At 45.4% G+C, this 26,964-nt stretch overlaps 1 protein-coding gene across 4 annotated transcripts in view; it reads right to left on the bottom strand.

Annotated features, from left to right (window-relative positions):
- Window positions 1–25,619, bottom strand: part of WIPF2 (WAS/WASL interacting protein family member 2) — a 62,261-nt gene extending 36,642 nt beyond the window's left edge. The window contains exon 1 of one of the 4 annotated variants that reach the window (XM_004041764.5): window positions 25,456–25,619. The gene's annotated coding sequence lies outside the window, so the exon portion shown is untranslated. Of the gene's footprint in view, window positions 1–18,861; window positions 18,992–25,209; window positions 25,270–25,430 lie in introns of those variants that run through there. The other 3 variants (XM_004041765.5, XM_019028044.4, XM_055388248.2) reach the window with 3 other exon arrangements.
- Window positions 25,620–26,964: the final 1,345 nt, after the last annotated feature.

A 26,964-nucleotide genomic window follows, 5' to 3' on the forward strand; every position in this document is an offset into this window, starting at 1 on the left:
AAAGTATTTTTCTAGAACAATGGCTCTCAACTAGGAGGGATTTTGTTCCCCAGAGTCATTGACAATGTCATTGACATATTTGTCACAACTAGGGTAGGGAGTGCTGCTGGCATCTAGTGGATAGAAAACAAGAATGCTGCTCAACATCCTCCAACGCATAAGACAGCCGCCCACAACAAAGAATTATCTGGTCAGGACAGGTGCAGTGGCTCACACCTGTAATCCCAACACTTTGGGAGGCCGAGGCGGGTAGATCACTTGAGGTCAGGAGTTCAAGACCAACCTGGCCAACATGGTGAAACCCTGTCTCTACTAAAAATACAAAAGTCAGCCAAGCATGGTGGCGGGCGCCTGTAATCCCAGCTACTCAGGAGGCTGAGGCAGGAGAATCACTTGAACCCGGGAGGTGGAGGTTGCAGTAAGCTGAGATCGTGCCACTGCGCTCCAGCCTGGGCGACAGAACGGGACTCCATCTCAAAAAAAAAAAAAAAAGAATTATCTGGTCTACAATGTCAACAGTGCTGAGGTTGCTAAGCCCTGTTCTAGAAGATGAGCAAGACAAGCGTCTACTGTCTTGGAGCTTACATTCTAGTGTAAGAGGGAAGAAATAAAATCTCAGTATAACAGTTACTGATAAAAGGAGTAAAAAAAACAGAGAATCATAAAGGTAGAGTATAGGAATAGACTGGAATGTTCTTTTGTTTTACTTATTTATTTTTTAGAGATAGATTGTCCAGACTATGTTGCCTAAGCTGGTCTTGAACATCTGGGCTTAAGCAATCCTCCAGCCTCAGCCTCCCCAGTAGCTGGGACTACAGCTGCCCAGGTTAGAGTCTTCCTTTGGATAGGGCTGCAGGCTTCAGGATCTAGGAGAATTTAACCACGACAACAACAAAATAGTAATAATAATGATAAAATAATACAGTCACAGGGAAAGGGCCATTGGGGGAGAGTATCTGGCTCTCCCAAGAAGTCTCTCCATGAGCAGAGCATGCCATGTAAACATCTGGGGAAAGAGCATTCCGAAAAGAAATAACAGCAAGTGAAAAAATTCTGACATGGGAATGTAGTTGGTGTGTTAGAGAACTAGTAAAAAGACCAGGATAGCTAGAACAGAGTGAGAAGAAATGAAATCTGAGGCTTTATATATAGGCCATCCTCCAAATCCAAAAGTAGTCCCCTTCTCTGTCCAATACACCAACACTGTAAAACCAAAGAAACCTAAGTGAACCGATAGCTTCACACTCAAACCAGAAGTTCGATCGGTTATCTCATTAATCCCACAGACTATACTTGATCTCCTGGCTTAATCTCATCCAGAGACTAAGTACTAACTGAAGGCCTTCCAGGGTTACAAGTCACCTGTTGGTAATCTGCCCACCTGTTCAGCTGTCCTTCAGCTTTGCTCCTGAAAAGCAATCCAGCATGGGAGGTAGGAGCTCATTACTACAATGGCATAATGGCATCCACTCCCTAGGCCAAAGAACCCCAAAATGAGAAAAGAGCCAGGAGCTGCCTAAGAGTATTCACATGCCACTCCAGGAGCCAACAACGGCAGGAACCAAACAGGTTCCTATAATCACACGGGGAATAATGTCAAGAGGAATGAAGAACTTGCCTCCATGTGTTCTAGGACAGACTATAGCAGAGGGTTTCCACTAAAGCGTCTCTGGTTTCTCTAAAGTACAAGGAAACAGACTAGAATAACATTCATGTTACACACATTTTACCACTACCACTCCAAAAAAAGGCTTTTTCTATAGCTCACAGCCCTCTCCTCTCAATGGAGAAAGTGCCACCACTTCTTGAAATTCAATTCAGTCAAGCCTCTGGTGAAACAGATTTCTATCACATGTAGAGATGGAATTAATTAAAATTCCAAGGTTACTTAACGGAAAAAATTTTTCAACTGCAGAAATTTTCATCACAGAAATTCAACTATGCAGCAAATCTGACTGATCCAACAAGTAATTAAAAAAAATCACATAACCATCATGAATATTAAAACTGAAAAATCAGGCCGGGCGTGGTGGCTCACTCCTGTAACCCCAGCACTTTGGGAGGTGGAGGTGGGTGGATCACCCGAGGTCAGGAGTTTTAGACCAGCCTGGCCAATACAGAGAAACCCCATCTCTACTAAAAAAAAAAAAATACAAAATTAGCTGGGTGTGGTGGCGTATGCCTGTAATCCCAGCTACTCAGGAGGCTGAGGCAGGAGAATTGCTTGAACCCGGTAGGCGGAGGTTGCAGTGAGCCAAGATGGCGCCATTGCACTCCAGCCTGGGCGACAGAGCAAGACTCTGTCTTAAAAAAAAAAACCTGAAAAATCCTAGGACTTCTACAACAAATGAAACCTGGACGTTTTACTCCTCCCTGAAAGAGAAAATGAAGGAGGAAGAAGATATAACTACTGAATGATGAAATTCTTTCAAACATATTTTTTTTAACAAAAACATAATGCATCCCCAAAACGCAGCTTTCCCCATTAATGTGACTCTTTCCTCTTCCCCCAGATTTTTTTTAAAGCCAGTCAAATTTAGCAGTGGGGGGTTTGTATACCAACTGCAGTGACACTAATGTTAATAAGCTCTGATAACCCACTACCATCAGACCAGCCCCAGATTATTTTTTTAAAGCCCTAAAAATGTAAATTCGGAAGACTACCTTCATATACTACCTTATGTGGTAAATATTAGATACTATGGGTTATTCCCAGATACAAGGCAGCCCAGGAGCTGAGTCCTCTCATCTAAAATGATGACAAATCAATGAGAAGTCTACTCCTGTGTTCAATTAAATAACCAGAGCTGCAAAGAAAGCTTCATTTAAAAAGACAGACTAGCAATAACTAATGCAAAAGTAATGTAAATTAAATATCTGAAAATCATCCAAAACAGAAATCAGGGAATGACCTCACGCCCAACCCCTCAAGGCAAAGAAAAAATCTCATTATCCTGAAAGCACTGAAGTACAGCACTGGGAGATAGGCGGACGTGTACAGAAAATAGTCAATTGCAGTAAATCAGTAATAGTTCAAAGTCATGCCTTATAACACAGCCAGTGACCAATAATCAATGAGACAATAACACTTTTGATGTAGCTTTGTTTTTGTGACTTTGTTCATCAAAACTGTTTCTTGGCCAGGCACAGTGGCTCATGCCTGTAATCCCAGCACTTTGGAAGGCCGAGGCAGGTAGATTACCTAAGGTCAGGAGTTTGAGACCGGCCTGGCCAACATGGTGAAACCCCGTCTGTACTAAAAATACAAAAAAATTAGCCAGGCGTGGCGGCGGGCGCCTGTAATCCCAGCTACTCGGGAGGCTGAGGCAGGAGAATCACTTGAACTCGGCAGGCGGAGGTTGCAGCGAGCTGAGATTGTGCCACTGGGTAACAGAGTGAGACTGTCTCAAAAAACAAACAAACAACAACAACAAAATAAGTTTCTTGCTTTTTCTTTCTTTCTTCCTTGAGAAAGGGTCTCACCCTACAACCCAGGTTGCAGTGCAAGTGGCACAATCACAGCTCACTGCAGCCTTAACCTCCCAGGCTCAAGCAATCTTCCCACCTCAGCCTCCTGAGTAGCTGGGACTACCACATCCAGCTAATCGTTTTGTTTTGTTTGCAAAGACAGGATCTCACTATGTCGCTCAGGCCGGTCTCAAACTCCTGACCTCAAACAATCCTCCTGCCATAGCCTTCCAAAAAACTGTTTCAATGGAAGTTGTAAAATTGTATTACAGCTATTTCTATAGAGCTGTTCATCTTAGAATGCAAATCAACTCTATGTCAGAGCCAACACGGCCTCCTCAGCTGTATTTTAGTTAATAACAGCCACAAGATTTCCAAGAATTGAGAACTAGGGTACCACAGTTAGCCTCTGCAACACTGCTAAGACAAGTACTATTTGGCTCTTAACCTCTAAGCAATTCACAACAACCAAGGAGCAGCTGCAAACACATTTCCAAATACTTTACAGACTGGCAGCAAAAGATACAACCCTTTTTCTTTTCTAGGCCTAGGAATCTATAATACAAAAGGGAGAATTGTGTCCTTTCGATTGTAAAGTTAAAAACAAACTGCAAATCACAGTGCTTCAACATCTCCAAAAATGACGCTGCATAAACCCAAGGCAGATTAGGACATCTGTTTTCAAAGCCTGAGTCAATTTTCCATTTCACCAAAAACACTGATTCCTGGACTTAGTAAATTGGTGCAGAGCAGCTCAATGTTCATAACTAGTATTTCCTCCCCTGTACATCCCAGGAGTGGGTTTAGAGACGCTGACTAAAAAAAATGAAGTCACACAAGCCCAAAGTTATTACCATCAGCCAACATTTAATACTAAAGAGGGGAGTTAATCAGAGGAAAGACACACATGCTAATTCAGAAATCCAGACCAAAGCTAGACAGGCTAAAACAGAGTCTGAATACAAAAGCAGTATTAGGGGAAGGCTAAGGAGTTTGCCATGGAGATGTAAGATGGCATTAATGGTTTAAAAAGAATCCTTCTAAAGCAGGGTTTCCAAACTTGCCTGAAGATAAGACACATTTAGGGCATTTGTTTAAAAACAAACACACTTTAAAAAAAGATCCCTGGGCGCTAATCTAAACCAACTAAAATCAGAAGTTTTCCAGGAGAATGATCTGGTAATCTGTATATCCAACAAGCACTTTAAGTGATTCTTGGTGTTAGGGGAGTCTAGAAAACACTACGCTAAAGGAGTATTAGTAATCAACTGTAAAGACACTGTGGTGTCTGAATGGATATTGGCAAGGAAAAGCTGATGAATATGTTGAATAACATGTTAAACATAATATATTGCAGGCATTAATCAATGTTCCATCATAAAACACCATTAAAATTACAGCAAAAGGATTTTTTTTTTTTTGAGATGGAGTCTCGCCCTGTTGCCCAGGCTAGAGTGCAGTGGCGCGATCTCGGCTCACTGCAAGCTCCACCTCTCGGGTTCATGTCATTCTCCTGCCTCAGCCTCCCGAGTAGCTGGTACTACAGGCGCCTGCCACCACGCCCAGCTAATTTTTTTTGTATTTTTAGTAGAGACAGGGTTTCACCATGTTAGCCAGGATGGTCTCGATCTCCTGACCTCGTGATCTGCCTGCCTCAGCCTCCCAAAATGCCGGGATTACAGGCGTGAGATACCGTGCCCGGCCAGGATTTTTTTTTATAAAGACATAAACCAAACAACAAGCAAAAAAATTGGGAAAGGAGACAGCAGAGAGAGAGATGTCAACAAAGTTTTGGAAGGTAAAAAGCAAATGCACCAGTGATAAATAACTTCACAAAAGTAAAAAAACAAAAACAAAAACAAAAAAACACTGCAGTGGGAAGAAGCAAGCAGATTCCCACCACAGATGAACTTCTGAATCAAAACGTCTCAGAAATTAGAGGCACCTGGCACCTCGGGAAGAGGGGGTGATAGTGTAGAAGGGGCTAAACAGGAGGACTGGTTGAAAGTCTGGGACTGGCACGGTGGCTCACACCTGTAATCCCAGAAGTTTGGGAGGCCGAGGCAGGTGGATTACTTGAGCTCAAGGGTTCGAGACCAGCCTGGTCAACCTGGCAAAACCCCGTCTCTACTAAACATACAAAAAAATTAGCCGATTGTGGTGTCTCATGCCTGTAGTTGCCAGCGACTTGGGAGGCTGAGGCAGCAGAATTGCTTGAACCTGGGAGGTGGAGGTTGCAGTGAGCTGAGATTGCACCACTGCACTCCAGCCTGGGCGACAGAGCAAGACTCCATCTTAAAAAAAAAAAAAGAAAAGTCTGTATAACAAATGGATTCCTCCATCCCTCCCCATGCTGCCAGGCAAATTAGAAAAGTTAAACCAGGCCAGGCTCGGTGGCTCATGCCTGTAATCCCAGCACTTTGGGAGGCCAAGGGGGGTGGAACGCCTGAGGTCAGGAGTTCAAGACCAGCCTGGCCAAGATGGTAAAACCCCATCTCTACTAAAAATACAAAAATTAGCCGGGCACGGTGGCAGGCACCTGTAATCCCAGCTACTTGGGAGGCTGAGGCAGGAGAATCCTTTGAATCCGGGTGGCAGAGGCCAAGATAGCGCCACTGCACTCCAGCCTAGATGACAGAGTGAGACTCCGTCTCAAAAAAAAAAAAAAAAAAAAAGAAAAGCTGAGCCAAAGAGTCCAAAGGAACTAGTCACAGCCAAGGGCAGTGACTGAAATAAGGGTATCAAGTGAAAAGCCTAATGAGTCAACGGTAAGACCTCTCCTCCCTCCCCAGCTCCTTTCTCTCACTTGGCTCCAAAAACATTGGCAGCCAGACTTACACTCAAACACCTGCCACTGGCTTATACTCTCTAGGCAGGGGACTGGAGTAGTCCTTTTACCAGCCTGCCAGGGTGCCTGTAATCCCAATACCCTATAGTAGGGTCCACCACTTGATGAGCTTCTTAGTGTCACATTCTTAAAAATAAACAGAAGCCAAGGTTGGGCGCAGTGGATCACGCCTGTAATCCCAGCACTTTGGGAGGCTGAAGGGGGCGGATCACGAGGTCAGGAGATCGGGACCATCCTGGCTAACACAGTGAAACCCCGTCTCTACTAAAAATACAAAAAATTAGCCGGGCGTGGTGGTGGGCGCCTGTGGTCCCAGCTACTTGGGAAGCTGAGGCAGGAGAATGGCGTGAACCTGGGAGGCGGAGCTTGCAGTGAGCCGAGATCGCACCACTGCACTCCAGCCTGGGCGACAGAGCGAGACTCCGTCTCAAAAATAAATAAATAAATAAAATAAAATAAAATAAAATAAACAGAAGCCAGACACAGTGGCATGAGCCTGTAGTCCCAGCTACTTGGAGGTAGGAGGATAACTTAAGCCCAGGAGTTTGAATCCAGCCTGAGCCCCACAGCAAAACCCCATCTCTTAAAAAATAAATGGCCGGGCACGGTGGCTCACGTCTGTAATCCCAGCACTTTGGGAGGCCAAGGCGGGCGGATCATGAGGTCAGGAGTTTCAGACCAGCCTGGCCAAGGTGGTGAAACCCCATCTCTACTAAAAATACAAAAATTAGCCACACTGATGGCACGCGTCTATAATACCACCTACTCGGGAGGCTGAGGCAGGAGAATCACTTGAACCCGGGAGGCAGAGGTTTACAGTGAGCCGAGATTGTGCCACTCCACTCCAGCCTGGGCGACAGAGTGAGATTCTGTCTCAAAAAAAATAATAATAAATAAATAAATAAGGGCAGGTGCGGTGGCTCACACCTGTAATCCCAACACTTTAGGAGGCCAAGGCAGGCAGATCACCTGAGGTCAGGAGTTCAAGACCAGCCTGGCCAACACGGTAAAACCCTGTCTCTACAAAACTACAAAAATTAGCCGGGCATGATGGCGGGTGCCTGTAATCCCAGCTATTTGGGAGGCTGAGACAGGAGAATTGCTTGAACTGGGGAGGCAGATGTTGCAGTGAGCCAAGATCGTGCCATTGTACTCCAGCCTGGGCAACAGAGCCAGACTCCATCTCAAATAAATAAATAAATAAATAATAAAAATTGAATAAGCAGCTAAGAATTATCAAACAACTGAAGAAAATCTCTAACACGAAAGATAAGAATCAAAGTAACAAAACAGAATTCCTGACAATGTCCAAAAATACATGTAAAATTCAGATAATAAAAAGAGCCCTTGGAGCCAGGAGTGGTGGCTCACGCCTGTAATCCCAGCACGTTGGGAGGCCAAGGCGGGTGGATCACAAGGTCAAGAGTTTTTTTTTTTCTTTTGAGACGGAGTCTCCCACGTCACCACACCTGGCTAATTTTTTTTTTTTTTTTGTGGTATTTTAGTAGAGACAGGGTTAGGAGTTTGAGACCAGTGTGACCAACAGGGTCAAACCCCATCTTTACTAAAAATATAAAAATTAGCTGGGCGTGGTGGTGTGTGCCTGTAATCCCAGCTACTCATGAGGCTGAGGCAGGAGAATCATTTGAACCCGGGAGGCGGAGGTTGCAGTGAGCCGAGATCACGCCACTGCACTCCAGCCTGGGCGACAGAGTAAGACTCTGTCTAAAAAAAAAAACAAAAAGCCCTTGGAAATTAAACAAACTGATAACAGGAATTTAAGCGACAACAGAGAGTCGGAAGAACAGCTAAGGAAATCTCACAAAAATTGAATGAAGGAAAAAAAAATTAGGGTTGGGCGTGGTAGCTCACACCTGTTATCCGAAGCACTTTGGGAGGCCAACACAGGCGGATCATTTGAGGTCAGAAGTTTGAGACCAGCCTGGCCAACATGGTAAGACTCTGTCTCTACTAAAAATACAAAAATCAGGCGGGCGTTGTGGCACACGCCTGTAATCCTAGCTACTTAGGAGGCTGAGGCAGGGGAATCCCTTGAACCCAGGAGGCGGAGATTGCAGTGACCCGAGATAGCACCACTGCATGCCAGCCAGGATGACAAAGTGAGACTCTGTCTCAAAAAAAAAAAAAGAAAAATTGAATAGGAAAAAAAAATTAGAGTACCAACCTAGGAGTTTCACCATCTGAGTAACAGGGTTTCCAGAAAGAGAGAGGAGATAAATAATTATCAAAGTGAGAATACATTATCAATACAAGAAATAATACAAGAAAATTTCCCAGGATAGATTGAAATAAGCTTCCAGACTGAAAAGGTCCACTGAATGCTGAGTATGATGAATTTTTAAAAATCCACACCAAGGCACAACATGGTTGCATTTCAGAATGTCAGGGATAAAGGCAAGATCCTAAAGTCTTCCAGAGAAAAAACACAGATCCCATACAAAGAATCTAGAGTCAAAATAGCATCAAACTTCATAATGCCACTATTAAAAGTTAGAAACCTTGGGAGGCCGAGGCGGGTGGATCATGAGATCAGGAGTTCAAGACCAGCCTGGTCAAGATGGTAAAACCCCGTCTCTATTAAAAACACAAAAATTAGCCGGCCGTGATGGTGGGCGCCTGTAATCTCAGCTACTCAGGAGGCTGAGGCAGGGAATTGCTTGAACCCAGGGAGGTGGAGGTTGCAGTGAGCTGAGATCGCACCACTGCACTCCTGCCTGGGCAACAGAGTGAGACTCCGTCTTAAAAAAAAAAAAAAAGAGGCTGAGTGGGGCAGCTCATGCCTGTAATCCCAGCACTTTGGGAGGCCAAGCCAGGAGGATCGGTTGAGGCCAGGAGTTCGAGATCAGCCTGGCTAATATGGCAAAACTCCATCTCTACACGCGCCTGTAGTTCCAGCTACTCGGGAGGCTGAGGCAAAAGAATCGCTCGAACCGGGAGGTGGAGGTTGCAGTGAGCCAAGATTGCACCACTGCACTCCAGCCTGGGCAACAGAGCAATTCTCTGTCTCAAAAGAAAAAAAAAGGTTAGAAGACCACAAAGCAAGGGCTTATAATTTCCAAAGAAATATAATCTCCAGTAGAAAATTTTATATCTAGGCTGGGCACAGTTGACTCATGCCTGTAATCCCAGCACTTTGGGAGGCTGAGGCGGGTGGATCACCCCGAGGTCAGGAGTTCGAGACCAGCATGGCCAACACGGTGAATGAAATCCTTTCGTTACCAAAAATACAAAAAATTAGCCAGGCGTGGTGGCAGATGCCTATAATCCCAGCAACTCGGGGCGGTGCTGAGGCAGGAGAATCGCTTGAATATGGGAGGCGGAGGTTGCAGTGAGCCGAGATCCCATCACTGCACTCCGGCCTGGGTGACAGAGCAAGACTCCATCTCAAAAAAAAAAAAATTTTTTTAATCCAGTCAAACTGCCAAGTGTGAAGGAAGGAGGTAATTCAGATATGCAAGGACTCAAAAAAGTCCCACTCTCCAGAGGCCAGGCACGGTGGCTCATGCCTGTAATCCCAGCACTTTGGGAGGCCAAGACAGGCAGATCACCTGAGATCGGGAATTTGAGACCAGCCTGACCAACATGGAAGAAACCCATTCTCTACTAAAAATACAAAATTAGCTGGGCATGGTGATGCATGCCTGTAATCCCAGCTACTCGGGAGGCTGAGGTAGGAGAATCGCTTGAACCCGGGAGGCGGAGGTTGTGGTGAGCTGAGATCGCGCCATTGCACTCCAGCCTGGGCAACAAGAGCGAAACTCCGTCTCAAAAAAAAAAGTCTCACTCTCCAAAGACTCCTTTCATAAAGCCTCTGGAAGAGGTGCTCCACTAATGTGCTTCAATGATGAGAAGAGGTTTATACCTGTCAAGAGTTTAGGGATGAATCAGTGACTTTCCGTAAAACAAGCAGAAAACAAAAAAGGGAAGGAAGGAAAAGAATGACAATTACTATGTCTAGGGAAAAACTATAGAAGGAAGTAAAGGTAATCGAATGATACAGTCATTATACTGGGCGCTAAATTTTTTTTCTTTTGTAACTTTCACTTCTACTTCCTTCTGGATTCATCTGGAGGCCTGGGAACTACATTTATCAGAATCCTCCATCAGTGCCATTGTGGTTTAAATTCTACCAACACTTAAGATTTGCACAATGGGCTGGGCGTGGTGGCTCAAGCCTGTAATCCCAGCACTTTGGGAGGCCGAGGCGGGCGGCCATCCTGGCTAACAGGGTGAAACGCCGCCTCTACTAAAAATACAAAAAATTAGCTGGGCGTGGTGGCGGACGCCTGTAGTCCCAGCTACTAGGGAGGCTGAGGCAGGAGAATGGCGTGAACCCAGGAGGCGGAGCTTGCAGTGAGCTGAGATCGCGCCACTCTGCACTCCAGCCTGGGTGACAGAGCAAGACTCCATCTCAAAAAAAAAAAAAAAAAAAAAGGAAAAAAAGAAGATTTGCACAATGGAAGAAGGGTAGATGCCATTATTGCTTCTCCAGTAGCAATGAGAGCGTGTGTGGCCTCGGACAGATGGCAGACATGTGGTTTGCAGCCATTTCTAATTTTCTGCAAACTGCCTGTTTTGGTGCTTAAGGCGGCTAAGATTATTAACGGAAGCAATTTCTTGAAATTCCTGCAACAAGGTTTCCCTGACCTATGCTCTTCCAGCCTTCCAATGGTCTTGTAAGCATCTAAAATATCCTCTTTGAAATAACAAAAATGGTTTTTCTTTTTTTTTGAAGAAAGGGTCTCGCTCTTTCACCCAGGCTGGAGTGCAGTGGTGTGATCATGGTTTACTGCATGCAGCCTTGACCTACCAGCTCAAATGATCCTCCCACCTCTCAGCCTCCCAAACAGCTGGAACTACAAGTGCATGCCACCATACCCAGATAATTTCCGTTTTTTTTTGGGGGGGGGGGGGTTTTTTTTTTTTGAGACAGAGTCTCACTCTGTCACCAGGCTTGAGTGCAGTGGCACGATCTCAGCTCACTGCAACCTCTGCCTCCCAGGTTCTCCCAAGCAATTCTTCTGCCTCAGCCTCCCGAGTAGCTGGGACTACAGGCATGCGCCTCCCGAGTAGCTAGGACTACAGGCGTGCGCCTCCCGAGTAGCTGGGACTACAGGCACGCGTCACCACACCCAGCTAATTTTTGTATTTTTAGTAGAGACAGGGTTTTACCATGTTGGCCAGGATGGTCTCAATCTCTTTACCTTGTGATCCGCCTGCCTCAGCCTCCCAAAGTGCTGGGATTACAGGCGTGAGCCACTGTGCCTGGCCTGTTTTTTTTATTATTATTTTTTGAGATGGAGTTTTCTTCTTGTTGCCCAGGCTGGAGTGCAATGGCACAATCTCAGCTCACCGCAACCTCTGTCTCCCACATTCAGGCAATTCTCCTGCCTCAGCCTCCCGAGTAGCTGAGATTACAGGTATGCACCACCACGCCTGGCTAATTTTGTATTTTTAGTAGAGATATGGTTTCTCCATGTTGGTCAGGCTGGTCTCGAACTCCCAACCTCAGGTGATCCGCCCGCCTTGGCTTCCCAAAGTGTTCAGATTACAGGTGTGAGCCACAGTGCCCAGCCCAATTTTGTATTTTTAGTAGAGACGGGGTTTCACCATGTTGGCCAGGCTGGTCTCAAACTCCCAATCTCAGGCCTCGGCCTCCTAAAGTGCTGGGATTACAGGCTTGTGCCATCACCTTCAGCCTCAACAGATAATATGTAAGAATGGAAAACTCAAGAAAGAACTGTATAGCCAGGTGCAGCGGTGCACACCTGTACTCCCCACTAAGGCAGGAGGACTGCTTGAGCCCAAGAGTTCAAAGCCATCCTGGACAACACAGCAAGACTTCATCTATCAAAACAAAAAAGAAAGAATAAACAGCCTAAACATACTATATAGAAATATGGATAATATACATCAGGGAAAAAAAATTGCAAAAGTGGTTAAAAACAAACAAGCAGAAATAAAGTAGTGGTTTTTTTTCTAATTATAAGCCTTGTAGTACTGTCTGATTCTTTATGTATTCTTACTATTTTGACAAAAAACAATTACCAAAAACCAAAAAACCCTAACACTGTATAAGCAAAATCACCATATAAACAAACTGACCAAAATTTCAAAATATAAGGTCAATGTTGGATCTGGTACCAATGCAGTTAAGGAGAATAGAAAATCCCAAACAAAACAAAAAATTTTAAAGACTTAATTAAGCCCAACTCTAGAACCAGTATCTTGACTCAACTCAAATGGCAGCAGGCTGGCTAATGTGACCTGAATCTCTGCCACAGCCTGGGTGTAACCACACAGTGATCATCAACAACCCCACAGCTTACTCTAACAGAGGGCAAATATGAGAGCAACTTCCAATCTACCACAGGAAATTATAACCAAAATTAATTGCAAAGGTATGCACAAAAATAGAGAAATGAGCCAGGTATGGTGGCTCACGCCTGTAATACCAGCACTTTGGGAGGCCGAGGCGGGCAGACGACCTGAGGTCAGGAGTTCAAGACCAGTCTGACCAACATGGTGAAACCCTGTCTCTACTAAAAATGCAAAATTAGCCGGGCATGGTGGTGCATGCCTGTAATTCCAGCTACTCAGGAGGCTGAGGCAGGAGAATCGCTTGAACCAGGAGGCAGAGGTTGCAGTGAGCCGAGATCACACCATTGCACTCCCGCCTGGGCAACATGAGTGAAACTCCACCTCAAAAAAAAAAAAAAAAGAGAAATTAATATTAAAATCAATTACCAGCCGGGCACGGTGGCTCATACCTGTAATCCCATCACTTTGGGAGGCCGAGGTGGATCACTTGAGCTCAGGAATTCGAGACCAGCCTGGGAAACATGGCAAAAGCGTCTACAAAAATACAAAAATTAGGCCAGGCATGGCGGTACTCATGCCTGTAATCCCAGCACTTTGGGAGGCCAAGGCAGGTGGACTGCTTGAGGTCAGGAGTTCGAGACCAGCCTGGCCAACATGGTGAAACCCTGTCTCTACTAAAACTACAAAAATTAGCTGTGTGTGGTGGCGTGCACCTGTGATTCCAGCTACTCCAGAGGCTGAAGCATGAGAATTGCTTGAACCTGGGAGCCACAGACTGCAGTGAGCTGAGATCACACCACTGTACTCTGGTCTGGGCAATAGAGCGAGACCCTGTCTCAAAAAAAAAAAAAAAAAATTAGCCAGGCATGGTGGCATGTGCCTGCAATCCCAGCTACTCAGGACGCTGAGGTGGGAAGATCGCTTGAGCCCAGGAGGCAGAGGTTGCAGTGAGCAGACATCACACCACTGCACTCCAGCCTGAGTAACAAAGCCAGATCCTGTCTCAAAAAAAAAAAAAAAAAAAAAGTAAAATCAATTACCTTAACTCTCTTTTTAGGTCTTGTTTTCAATGTAATGCCACTAACTGCTAAAAAAAAAAAAAAAAAAGAAAAGAAAAAATCAAAGAATCTTTAGACATTCTAAGAAACTGTTAATTAGATTTAAAATGCAATTACGAGGCAGGCTGAAACCTAGTCATTGATGACCAAAAAAAACAGCTCTTCTCAGATTTTAAGCTAGCCATATCTCATATTATTACTAGCTCCCAATTTCCCAGAGCCAGGCTTCATCTGCACGCTCCATATATAAAAGTAGAAAAGCGGCCGGGCATGGTGGCTCACGCCTGTAATCCCAGCACTTTGAGAGGCCAAGGCGGGTGGATCACAAGGTCAGGAGTTCAAGACGAGCCTGGCCAAGATGGTGAAACCCTGTCTCTACTAAAAATACAAAAAATTAGCTGGGCGTGGTAGCGGGCACCTGTAATCCCAGCTACTCAGAGGCTGAGGCAGAGAACTGCTTGAACCCAGGAGGCAGATGTTGCAGTGAGCTGAGATCGTGCCACTGCACTCCAGCTGGGACACAGAGCAAGACTCCGTCTCAAAAAAAAAAAAAAAAAAAAAAAGGTAGAAAAGCACAGAGAACAGTCAGATAGAAGGAAAATCCAGTGATGACAGTCCCCACTAAGAAAAGGTCTGAAAGAAAACTTAAACAGATGCTCCATAAAATGCTGATCCAGACTTCACATGGAGAGAAGTGTCATGCCTCATTTCAAAGATAATATATTAAGTCCCAACTCACCACAGATAATCTAATAACAAATCTGTGACTTTCATTGTCAAGGAGTCTCTTCTCTTACATTCTAATACCCTTAAGCCATCAGAAACACAGATGCTCCTTGCTGAAATGCTAGAAAATTTGCACATTTCCGTCCCTTGATCACTAGTGATGGGCTGCTAAGTCAAGAGTCTACTTTAAGTTATAAAAACAGGGCAAGCTGATCCAATAAAACAAGAAAAGTACTAAATCAAACAGGACCATCTGGGTTTTAAGTACTGTGATTTCTGAACAAAAGTCAATACACTTGCAGATAAAAACGCTTTCATATATTCAGAATTATAATGGCCCTTGGGCTACCTTGCGTGTCCAACAAGACTTACGTGTCATGCTAAGACATATGGCCTAGATGATGGGTATGACAGTATACTATATTCATCGGTTCAAAATAAAAGAACATCTGTTCTCTCCCTAGCACCATGAAGATTATTTTTAAAACAGTCAACATTCCCTAACAGTAAATAGGTTTTTTCTTTTTTTAAACACTCCTCCCTGCTCCTCCCACTAAAAGTAAATAGGTTTTCTGTTTCCTAAATAGCAAGTCTGGTAAACTAACAATCCCATCATCCCCCATAATCTAAGAATTGTTCCCCAATAATCCTAATCTCCAAAACAATTTCTAAGATCCTAAAATTTTAAGAGCTAATCCAGCCAACCAAGTTTGATTTGCAGGACCTATGAGAAATCAAGACTAAAAGAATAGGTTTCATCCAGGAAAGTTCTTATAAAAACTGTTTCACTGCACAAGCATCAGACTTCTTTATGACACTGATGGTCTCATCATCAACACTAGTAAAAGAACTGACAGGAAAAAAAAAAAGCCCTATTTTAGAAGCTGACCTCAAAATTCACTATCCTATTACTCTTTTAGTTGTTGTTTTTTGAAACAGGGTCTCACTCTGTCTCCGAGGCTGGAGTGCAGTGGTGCTGCAACAGCTCACTGCAACCTCCCTCTCCTGGGGCTCAAGTGATCCTCCTCCCTCAGCCTCCTGAGCAGCTGGAACCACAGGTGCTCATCACCATGCCCAGCTAATATTTTAATTATATAGAGACTGGGGGGTCTCCCTATGTTGCCCAGATTGGTTTTGAACTTCTAGGCTCAAGTGATCCTCCCACCTTGGTCTCCCAAAGTGTTGGTATTACAGTCATGAGCCACCATGCCAGCCTATTTACCCATTTTTTAGGACAGCTCACATTCTGAAGCCTTGCCTCCTACCTGTCTGTTTTTCACTCCCTAAGCTCCAGCCACACTGGAACCTCTTTCAATTCCTCAAAATACAAACATTCTTTCCCTCCTCAGGACATTCACCTGTGCCATCTCCTCTACCTAGGTCAGTCTTTTGTCCTCCCTTCATTCTTAGGTTTCACCCTTAAAAGTCAATTCCTCAGAGACCTTCTTTGACTGCCCTTCCTCTCAATCAACCTGGGATGGGCTAACCACTAGCTGTCTCCACAGCATTTACAGCAACAGTAATAATTATTTGTTTAATAAATGTCTTTGGGCCAGGCACGGTGGCTCACACCTACAATCCCAGCACTTTAGGAGGCCGAGGCAGGCAGATCATTTGAGGTTAGGAGTTTGAGGCCAGCCTGGCCAACATGGTGAAACCCCATCTCTACTAAAAATACAAAAAAAATTAGCCAGACATGGTGGCATGCACCTGTAGTCCCAGCTACTTGGGAGGCTACAGCAGAATGGCTTGAACCTGGGAGGCAGAGGTTGCGGTGACCCAAGATCGTGCCACTGCACTCCAGCCTGGCTAACAGAGCTAGACTCTGTCTAAAACAAACAAATAAATAAATGAATAAATGTCTTTGGCCAGGTGCGGCGGCTCACACCTGTTATCCCAGCACTTTGGGACGCCGAGGTGGGCGGATCACCTGAGGTCAGGAGTTCGAGACCAGCCTAATAAGGAGAAGCCCCATCTCTACTAAAAATACAAAATTAGCCGGGCGTGGTGATGCATGCCTGTAATCCCAGCTACTCGGGAAGCTGAGGCAGGAGAATCGCTTGAACCCGGGAGGCGGAGGTTGCGGTGAGCTGAGATCGTGCCATTGCACTCCAGCCTGGGCAACAAGAACAAAACTCATCTAAAAAAAAAAAAAAGACCAGCCTGGGCAACTTGGCAAAGCCCCACCTCTACAAAAACTACAAAAATTAGCCACGGTGGCATGCATCTGCAGTCCCAGCTATTTAGGAGGCTAAGGCAAGAGAATCACTTGAGCCCAGGAGGTGGAGGTCGCAGTGAGCCAAGATGGGAATGAAACCTTGTCTAAAAAAAAAAAGTCTTCCACCGTAAGTGGAAGACCAAGTCAGGGCCAGGTGTGGTGGCTCATGCCTGTAATTATGGCACTTTGAGATAGGAGGACTGCTTAAGCCCGAGTCCAAGACCAGCCTGGGCAACAAAGTGAGACCTCACGTCTACAAAAAATTTTTAAAATTGTGCACACACCTGTGGTCCCAGCTACACAGGAGGCTGAGGTGGGAGGACTGCTTGAGCCCAGAAGGTTGAGGCTACAATGAACCATGTTTGCACCACTAAATTCCCGCCTGGGTGACAGAGAGAGACTGTCTCAAAAAAAAAAAAAGACCAAGAAAATTTGTTCACTGCCCTATCTGCATCCCCTGCATCCCCTACCACAGTACTTGGCACACAATAGGAACTCAAAAATTCTTGTTGAATAAATGAATAACAAACATCAAAAAAAATCAGCTTCAGCAATTCTAGTTCTAAGAATTTACCCTACAGACACAGTCATATATGCAAAGAGCCAAATATATATGCTTCTTCACTGCAGCATAGTTTGTAATAGCAAAAGACTGGAAACTGTGTATGTCTATCAGTGTAAGGTAGGTGCCAAGTATCTTTATTGCTGATAGGGAGTAACAGTCAAAAGAGGTATAAAAACAAGCAAAAGATACAGATAGTATTAACAGTGTGCTACATTTATTAAAAAAACAACAACAAAAAAACAAGAAATATATATATTTGCTTTATATGTACCTGGTATCTCTGGAACAAACTTTTTTTGTTTTTTGTTTTGTTTTGAGACAAAGTCTTGCTCTGTCACCCAGGCTGGAGTGCAGTGGCACAATTTTAGCTCACCATTCCGCCTCCCAGGTTCAACTGATTCTTGTGCCTCAGCCTCCCGAGTAACTGGGACTACAGGCACACACCACCATGCCCCACTAATTTTTATATTCTTAGTAGAGACAGGGTTTCACCATGTTGGCCAAGCTGGTCTCCAACTTCTGACCTCAAGTGATCCGCCCGCCTTAGCCTCCCAAAGTGCTGGGATTACAGGTGTGAGCCACCGCAACCAGCCTGGAACAGATCTAAAGAAAATAATAATACGAGTTGCCTCTGGGAAGATGAACCGGATTGATAGGAAGACAAACATAGATGTTTCCAAGGGTATTCACTATATACTTTCTTTTTCTTGGCAGGTGAGTTGATACATACTCCTTAGTGGATTCTGACTTCCATGGCCACCAACCTGCTTATATACTTTTTTAGCTTTTAAATTTTGTATTATTTATTTAAAATATAACATTTGTGGCCAGGAGCAGTGACTCACGCCTGTAATCCCAGCACTTTGGAAGGCTGAGGCAGGCAGATCACGAGGTCAGGAGTTTGAGACCAGCCTGGCCAACACAGTGAAACCCCATCTCTACTAAAAATACAAAAATTAGCTGGACGTGGTGGCACACACCTGTAATCTCAGCTACTTGACAGGGTGAGGCAGGAGACTGCTTGAGCCTGGGAGGCGGAGCTTGCAGTGAGCCCAGATCTTGCCACTCCACTCCAGCCTGGCTGACACAGTGAAACTCTGTCTCAAAAAAAAATAAATAAATAGGCTGTGCGTGGTGACTCACGCCTGTAATCCCAGCACTTTGGGAGGCTGAGGCGGAAAGATCACTAGGTCAGGAGTTCAAGACCAGCCTGGGCAACAAGGTGAAACCCCACCTCTACTAAAAAATACAAAAATTAGCTGGGCATGGTGGCGTGCACCTGTTATCTCAGCTACTCAGGAGGCTAAGGCAGCAGAATCGCTTGAACTCAGGAGGCGGAGGCTGCAGTGAGCCGAGATTGTGCCATTGCACTCCAGCCTGGGCAACAGAGCAAGACTCAGTCTCAAAAATAATAATAATAATAATAAATTTAAAAAATTAAAAAAATAAAATTTGCTAAAAACAGTTCTGTTCTTATTTCTAAGACAAGGAAAGAAACAGTTTAAATGTCTCACATCTGGATCTTAGATAATAAACATCCTCCCCACTAGGTGAGCACTGGGAGGGCAGGAATGGTAGAAGGAAAAGTCCACTTATCCACAAATCTCAGACATCGCATCTCATACTAGTGTACTACCTTAGAAGAAAATTCCAAAGGCCGGGCACAGTGGCTCATGCCTGTAATCCCAGCACTTTGGGAGGCCAAGGTGGGCGGATCGCGAGGTCAGGAGTTCGAGACCAGTCTGGCCAACATAGTGAAATCCCGTCTCTACTAAAAATACAAAAAAAAAAAAAATTAAATTAGCCAGGTGTGGTGGTGTGCACCTGTAATCCCAGCTACTCGGGAGGCTGAGGCAGGATAATCGCATGAACCCGGGAGGCGGAGGTTGCAGTTAGCTGGGATCGCGCCACTGCACTCCAGACTGGCCGACAGAATGAGACTCCACCTCAAAAAAAAAAAAAAAAAAAATTCCTTTTTTTTTTTTTTTTTTACCAACTATCCCAGTCTGAATACATATGGAGAATGTTTTCACAGTCAGAGGGATTATTGGGAGGAAAAAAAAAAAAAAGGATTATTCGATTCAGCATTTCCAGAAGCACAGAAAGTAGGTCAGTGAATTTGCACTTTAGAAATATCATAATTACTTGCTAAAAACAAATTATTTCCACTGAGGGGCCTCAAAATCCAAATGGCACTCAATTTGAATCCGTGAAGCTTAAGAAACTAAATTTTTTTTGAAAATCAATTATAATGGCTGAGCCTGGTGGCTCACACCTATAATCCCAGCACTTTGGGAGGCCGGCAAAAGTTCAAGACCAGGCTGGGCAACATGGCGAAACCCCATCTCTACAAAAAATAAAAATTAGCGAGGCATAGTGGCGTGCGCCTGTAGTCCCAGCTACACAGGAGGCTGAAGTGGGAAGAACACCTGAGCCTGAGCCTGGGGAGGTCAAGGCTACAGATCACGCCGCCACACTCCAGCCTGGGCAAGAGAGAGAGATCCTGTCTCAAAATAAAAAGGGAATGATATTCACGATCCATCCCAAAACATATTGGAGATAACCCTACCTTTAGCTAACTATCCCCTGAAAAACAAGAGAGTATTTACTAGGTAGAACACATTGTTGGATAGCCATTCCAAATTGCTCTAACTTTGCCAAGCTTAAATGGCAAGGAAGAAACCAATTCCTGGCTCCCCTATTTGATAACTTACATACTTCTGCAGGCTCTTAAGCCAAAATGAGCCGAAATCTTAGAGTTAAGACTGACATAGACATTAGCAAACATATCACCTTTTTTTCCTATTAACATTGTTGTTCCCCATAAAGGTCTATTCAGCATTTTTTTTTAGTAGCCCTCCGTAGATATCAAGAAATGCTCATAAATTTAGCCTGTAGTTCCTCAGGCTCAATGGCTTGAGAGTGAGAAAAGAAAAAAAAAAAAAAGTTGGAAATACTGTCTTCTCTTCCACGATGCCCACGAAGCTAGGCAAAGGCAATGATTCTGCATTTAATCAATAGATGAATAAGAAACAGACTTGAATTTAGAAGAAAGATAAAGGACCGCAAGAACATTCAGTAAAGAGTACTGCCTCTATTTCTTTGCAAAGCAGCTCTCAGGATCTGCCAATGAACCTCATTTTGACATGGAACGCCCCATCCACTCTCATCTGGGGCATATCCCTCAAGACACAGTCAGTCAACCGGAACTCTGCCAACTTTTGCTTGGGAGTTGTGTGAAGAATAGTAGCAACAAGAGCCTACTTTGAGAAGGAGATCAACAATCACACTCAAGAAGAAAAGAAGTTATTTGGCAAAGGGATGCATGTTGCCAAAATGTTAGTCACAGCTTCAAGGGCCCAGTTTGTGTCTCTACAACTATTCTTTGCTTTGACAGAGGCCATTCTCTGACCTAGGAAACAGCTCAGCTTCTGTCACCCTCCCCATCTGAAGCAGTGAAGAATCCTTTCAATTTGGTAGTATCAAACTGTGACACAGACAAGATGTCCACCAGAGACTAAAAGGGGAGAAAAAATGTGTAATTTGCCACTTTCTACATAGGACTGGCTCAAGCAGAGCAACGGAAAACTGTGACAGGATAGGAAAAATGGAAAATCATTATGTTAAAGAAGCAGGCTGGGCCGGGCGCGGTGGCTCACGCCTGTAATTTCAGCACTTTGGGAGGCCGAGGCGGGTGGATCACAAGGTCAGGAGATTAAGACCATCCTCGCTAACAAGTTGAAACCCGTCTCTACTACAAAAAAAAAAAAAAAAAAAAATACAAAAAATCAGCCGGGCGTGGTGGCAGGTGCCTGTAGTCCAGCTCCTCAGGAGGCTGAGGCAGGAGAATGGCGTGAACCTGGGAGGCGGAGCTTGCAGTGAGCCGAGATTGCACCACTGCACTCCAGCCTGGGGGACAAAGTGAGACTCCGTCTCAAAAAAAAAAAAAAAAAAAAAGAAAAGAAAAGAAAAAAAAAGAAGCAGGCTGTACCAAAAGTCCGCCCAGGAGCACCGAGCCTCCATATGTTATCTCAAAATCCCCTTAAAAAACAAACCAAAAAGGTACACTGTAGGTTGCAATAGCATAATATTAAGCAGGTTTTTACTCCCAAATAAGTGCATATATTTTGTAGCCTGCAACTCTTCCTGGGGTTGTAAGAAGACTATGTTTGCTGAAGCTGCCTGAACCAAGAGCCCATGAATTTCACAGTTATTTCAGAGCAGGAAAACAGACTAACATATACCAGGTTATTCTCCCAATCAGAGAACAAAAGTAAAGAAAGAAAATTTAATAATTTTCTCGGGCCGGGCGCGGTGGCTCACGCCTGTAATGCCAGCACTTTGGGAGGCCGAGACTGGCAGATCACAAGGTCAGAAGTTCGAGACCAGCCTGACCAACACGGTGAAACCTCGTCTCTACAAAAATACAAAAATTAGCCGGGCGTGATGGCACCCAGCTACTCAGGAAGCTGAGGCAGGAGAATCGCTTGAACCTGGGAGGTGGAGGTTGCAGTGAGCAGAGATCATGCCATTGCACTCCAGCCTGGGCAACTGAGCGAGACTCCATCTCAAAAAAAAAAAAAAAAACCCCAAAAAAAATTTTCTCTTCAACAGAACAAGACTTCTGTCTCTTGCCTCTTGCCTTTTTTTTTTTTCCTAAAAACACCTAGTGAGTCTAGAATCTCTTCCCTTCGTAAAAGCCATCAGTAAAACCTGAAAACTCCAACGTTCACACCTCCCCTGCATTTCACCTTGGTGCTATCACATAACTTATCAACTTATCAGTACCAGCTAGGGTAAACACTACTCTAGTATCAAGTGTGAGGTGGAATTAGTAAATGACCAGCCTGGCCAACATGGCAAAACCCTGTCTCTACTAAAAATACAAAAATTAGCCGGGTGGCACATGCCTGTAATCCCAGCTACTTGGGAGGCTGAGCCAGGAGAACTGCTTGAACCCAGGAGACAGAGGTTGCAGTGAGCCAAGATTGTGCCATTGCACTCCAGCCTGGGCAATACAGCAAGACTCTGTCTCAAAATAAATAAATAAATAAACAAATAAAAAAACAAACACTACATTCTACTAGTCTTCATCAATTGACTTCATTCATCTCCACCTTCCCCAACTCTTAACTTCCCTATCTTCATCTTGATGGCAACCAATACAATGTAACACAATATGAAATTTTTACTTTTAAAAGTTGACATTAATAAGAGTTAAAAAACTAAACATGCGGCCAGGTGTGGTAGCTCATGCCTGTAATCTCAACACTTTGGGAGGCCGAGGTGGGTGGATCACCTGAAGTCAGGAGTTCGAGACCAGCCTGACCAACGTGGTGAAACCCCATCTCTACTAAAATACAAAAAATTAGCTGGGTGTGGTGGTGCATGCCTACTGTCCCAGTTACTTGGGGGACTGAGGCAGGAGAAGCGCTTGAATCCGGGAGGCGGAGGTTGCAGTGAGCCAAGACTGCGCCATTCCCTCCAGCCTGGGCAGCAGGAGCGAAACTCTGTCTCAAAAAAAAAAAAAAAAAAAAAAAAAAAAAAAAACTGAATATGCATCAAATCAAAACCAGTTCTTCCCTGGCTGGCACGCAGACACACACACACACACACACACACACACACGAGCAAGGCTAAGAGGAAGAAACAGAAAGACATGTTTCCTTTTGTTGCTGTTGTTGTTGTTGTTGTTGTTGAGGTGGAGTTTCGCTCTTGTTGCCCAGGCTGGAGTGCAATGGCGCGATCTCAGCTCACTGCAATCTCAGGTGATCCACCACCTTGGCCTCCCAAAGCGTTGGGATTATAGGCGTGAGCCAGCGCGCCCAGCTTTGTTTTTCTTTAAGAGACAGGTCGGCCAGGCGCGGTGGCTCACGCCTGTAATCCCAGCACTTTGGGAGGCCAAGGCGGGCAGATCACGAGGTCAGGAATTCGAGACCAGCCTGGCCAATACAGTGAAACCCTGTCTCTACTAAAAATACAAAAATTAGCTGGGCGTGGCAGCACGCGCCTGTAATCCCAGCTACTTGGGTGGTTGAGGCAGAAGAATTGCTTGAACCTGGGAGGTGGAGGTTGCAGTGAGCCGAGATCACGCCACTGCACTCCAGCCTGGGCAAGAGAGAGAGACTCCGTCTTAAACAAACAAAAAAAAAGCGACAGAGAGAGAGATGGGGTATTGCTACGTTGCCCAGAATGGTCTCGAACTCTTAGACTCAAGCAATCCTCCTGCCTCAGCCTCCCAAGTAGCTGGGATTACAGGCAGGTGCACCATTGCATGTCTTTTAAATATCAATATCTCGATCTCATTTTCAGAGATCACTTCTATGCAACCACTTTAAAGATCCCATGTGTTAACACAAACTTTTAGAGGCAGGGACAGAGGAAACCTATATTTCAAAGGGGAAAAAAATGAGAGTTTAATAATTTGCCTTGAAGTTATTTACTAAATCCATAGGTAGGCTAAAACTGTCCTTATTCCCTGTGGTTCTCTTCTGATTTGTAAAAGGAGAACAGAATAGCCAAAAACATTCAGTAAGACAGTCAAAAACCAAAACTGTAAGGCAAAAATAACAGCATGAAAAAGGATGGGGACCCTGGGAGAGCCCAAAGCAATAACAGATTATTCAAGTCCTTTAAAAAATATGAATTCTGGACGGGCGCAGGGGCTTACGCCTGTAATCCCAGAACTCTGGGAGGCAGAGGCGGGCGGATCACGAGGTCAGGAGATCCAGACCATCCATCCTGGCTAACACAGTGAAACCCCGTCTCTACTAAAAATTCAAAAAAAAATTAGCCAGGTGTGGTGGTGGGCGCCTATAGTCCCAGCTACTCGGAAGGCTGAGGCAGAAGAATGGGCGTGAACCCGGGAGGCAGAGCTTGCAGTGAGCCGAGATCGCACCGCTACACTCCAGCCTAGGCGACTGAGCGAGACCCCATCTCAAAAAAAAAAAAAAAACAAAAAACAAAAAACGAATTCTGGGCCAGGCACAGTGGCTCATCCCTGTAATCCCAGCACTTGAGGAGGCCGAGACAGGAGGATCACTGGAGCCCAGGAATTCCAGACTAGCCCGGACAACAGGGCAAGACTCTGTCTCCAACAACAACAACAAAAATATATATATATATATATACACACACATATATATATATACACACACACGTTAGGCGGGAGTAGTGGTCACACCTGTGGTCCCAGCTATTGGCGGGGCTTAGGTTGAAGGACCACTTCAGCCCGGGAGGTCGAGGCTTTAAGGAGCCAAGATCATGCCACTGCACTCCAGCCCGGGCGACAGAGTGAGACCACGTCTCTTAAAAGAAAAAAAAAGAAAAAAGAATTCCATCACATATCAGTTACTTGCCCCAATGCTATTTTTAAGAACTTTCCTTCCTGATCAAAAACTCGACCATACACACTGCCATGCTGAACACTTTAACATTTCCATCTTGGCCGGGTGCAGTGGCTCACACCTGTAATCCCAGCACTCTGGGAGGCCAAGGTGGGAAGATCGCTTGAGCCCAGGAGTTCAAGACTAGTCTGAGCAACATAGCCAGACCCCACCTTTAAAACAAAACAAAAAAATTCCATCTTCCCTCACTTCACACCACTTCAACATGAACCCTCAACTCCAGACGTTCCAATGCGCATCTTAACATTCTCAATCCAACCTTTAACTAAATTCTGATTCCTTTTCAAAGAACGCTCTCAAGATTCCCTCTAGTGTAAGCAGTTTCCCAAGCCATCTTCCCCAACACTAGCTTTCACCTAACTCAATCCCCAAAATGTCACACTGGACTCCTCACCCACAGCATCCTGCTAATTAGCCGTTCCCAACAGGTCCTCCGTTCCCGTCTCCCTTTTTGCGCACGATTACCTCGTTCCTCACACTGAGTTGCCGCCTTAACTCACCCAACCCTTCAGGAGCCCTTATTGCCTGTCTCTCAAAAACCTTCCTCCCCATTTTTCCAGTCCACGCTCGCCCCATACCAATATTCGACCACTCCTCCCCAGATTCCCCACGCCCTCTCTTCTCCAGGTTCTTCCGATACAGTCCCCCGGCCCCCCGCCCCTCAGGCCCCACCCGGAAGACCCCTCTCCCCCTCCGGCCCCTCCTCTAATGCCCCCCTCTCTTCTCAAGCCCCGCCCCGAGCCCCCCTCCCCGCGACTTTCCCTCCCACTCAGGTCCGCAGGTCATTTCAGCGACTGACCCAGCCGCCCCGGCCTTTTTCCGACCTGGCCGCAGCTGCTCTGGGAGCGAATCCTCTGCCGCCTACACTCCGGCTTCGTCCTGTCCTGGTCGCCCCCCGGCAAGCTCTCTTTCTCGCCGCCGCCCCTTTGGCCAACCCGGAAATGGATCTGCTCCCACAGTCCCCAGCGTCCGCGAACAAAATGGAGGCGGGGGAAAAAGGAGGAGAGAGCAGGGCGCGGAGAGATGCGAGACGCATGCGCCCCTGGGAAGCCCGCCCCCTGCCGGCCCACGTAAAGGCGGAAGCGGTTGAGTGGCCGCCATCTTAGGAAGGTCACAGGAATTACGCTTACCAGCTAAAAGCTGGGTTTGCAACTTTAGCTGCAATTGGAATCACCTGGCAAGATTTAACTACTATGATGCCTGGTTCCCACCCCTGGAAATTATAATTTAATTCTGGGGTGCAGCCTAGGCATCAGGAAATTGTTGCAGGTGATTCTAACGTGTTGCCAAGGTGGAGAACCACTGAGCTAAACAGTCATTGTTGAATATACTCCTTTCGTCTTTAATCCGCCGCACACACACACACTCTCCCCCCTAAATATCCTTCCTTAATCTCGAGTTAACGAAGAACCCGCCTCGGCCAACCTTGCGAAGGCCAAGTAGTCAAGCTCTGGTTGTCATGGCAACAGAGGCAGGCCACTGCTCACAAGTCATCATTTACGTCATCTTACCCACCTGACTCGAACACCTTCTCTTCTTTCTCGGGCTGGGGTTTCCTCCAGCTTCCAGGGCTATAGGATGGTGCTGTGGACCCCTCCAGCTGCTTGGGCCAGAGAGAGAAATCCTGTGCCCTCTTTGATGGAGCTGCTGTTAACCCCTGACAGCTGACTAAGTATCTCTCCCTAGTCCACCCAGAAAAGCGCTTTCCATTATAGATTCAAAATACTCTTGGTTTAATTCCATTCCTAGCACAGAATCCGAAGTAAGGGGGCAAGATTGGGACTTAGTCCCCATTACTTACAAGCTGTGTGCCATTGGGCCTTAGCTACCCTATCTGTAAAATGGGTCTAATAGTGCCTGTCCCGTCTGTCTCATAGAGTTGTTGCAAAGCTGAAATCAGTTAATGAATGGGAAAACGTGATAGAGCATAAGTTGTTATTATTTTTGTTTTCCTTCTATTCTGCCATCAGTAGTAGTAGGCACCACCCACTAGTCAAGTAAATGTCACATTGAGTACCTGCTAAACACCAGGAGATGGCTACAGAGGTGACTAAGACAGAGCCTCTGCCCTCAGGGAACTCACTACGTTGGTGGGCAGACTGGCATAAACAGCTAGCTGAGATACAAGTCAGCGTGTGATTAGTGCTGTGGGACGTCAGACAAGGGAGCAATTAATTCCTGCTAAAGAATGGAAGGAGGTTTCCTAAATGGTTTGGAGCTGGGCCTTGAAGGATGAATGGAATTTTATTATTAATCAGAGAAGGCAGGGAACACAGCAGGCATAGGGATCAAGGACACGAGGTAAAGATTTTCAGCTGTCTACATCCTGCATG

Source organism: Gorilla gorilla, chromosome 4 (genome assembly GCF_029281585.2).
Source record: "Gorilla gorilla gorilla isolate KB3781 chromosome 4, NHGRI_mGorGor1-v2.1_pri, whole genome shotgun sequence".
NCBI classification, from domain to species: domain Eukaryota; kingdom Metazoa; phylum Chordata; class Mammalia; order Primates; family Hominidae; genus Gorilla; species Gorilla gorilla.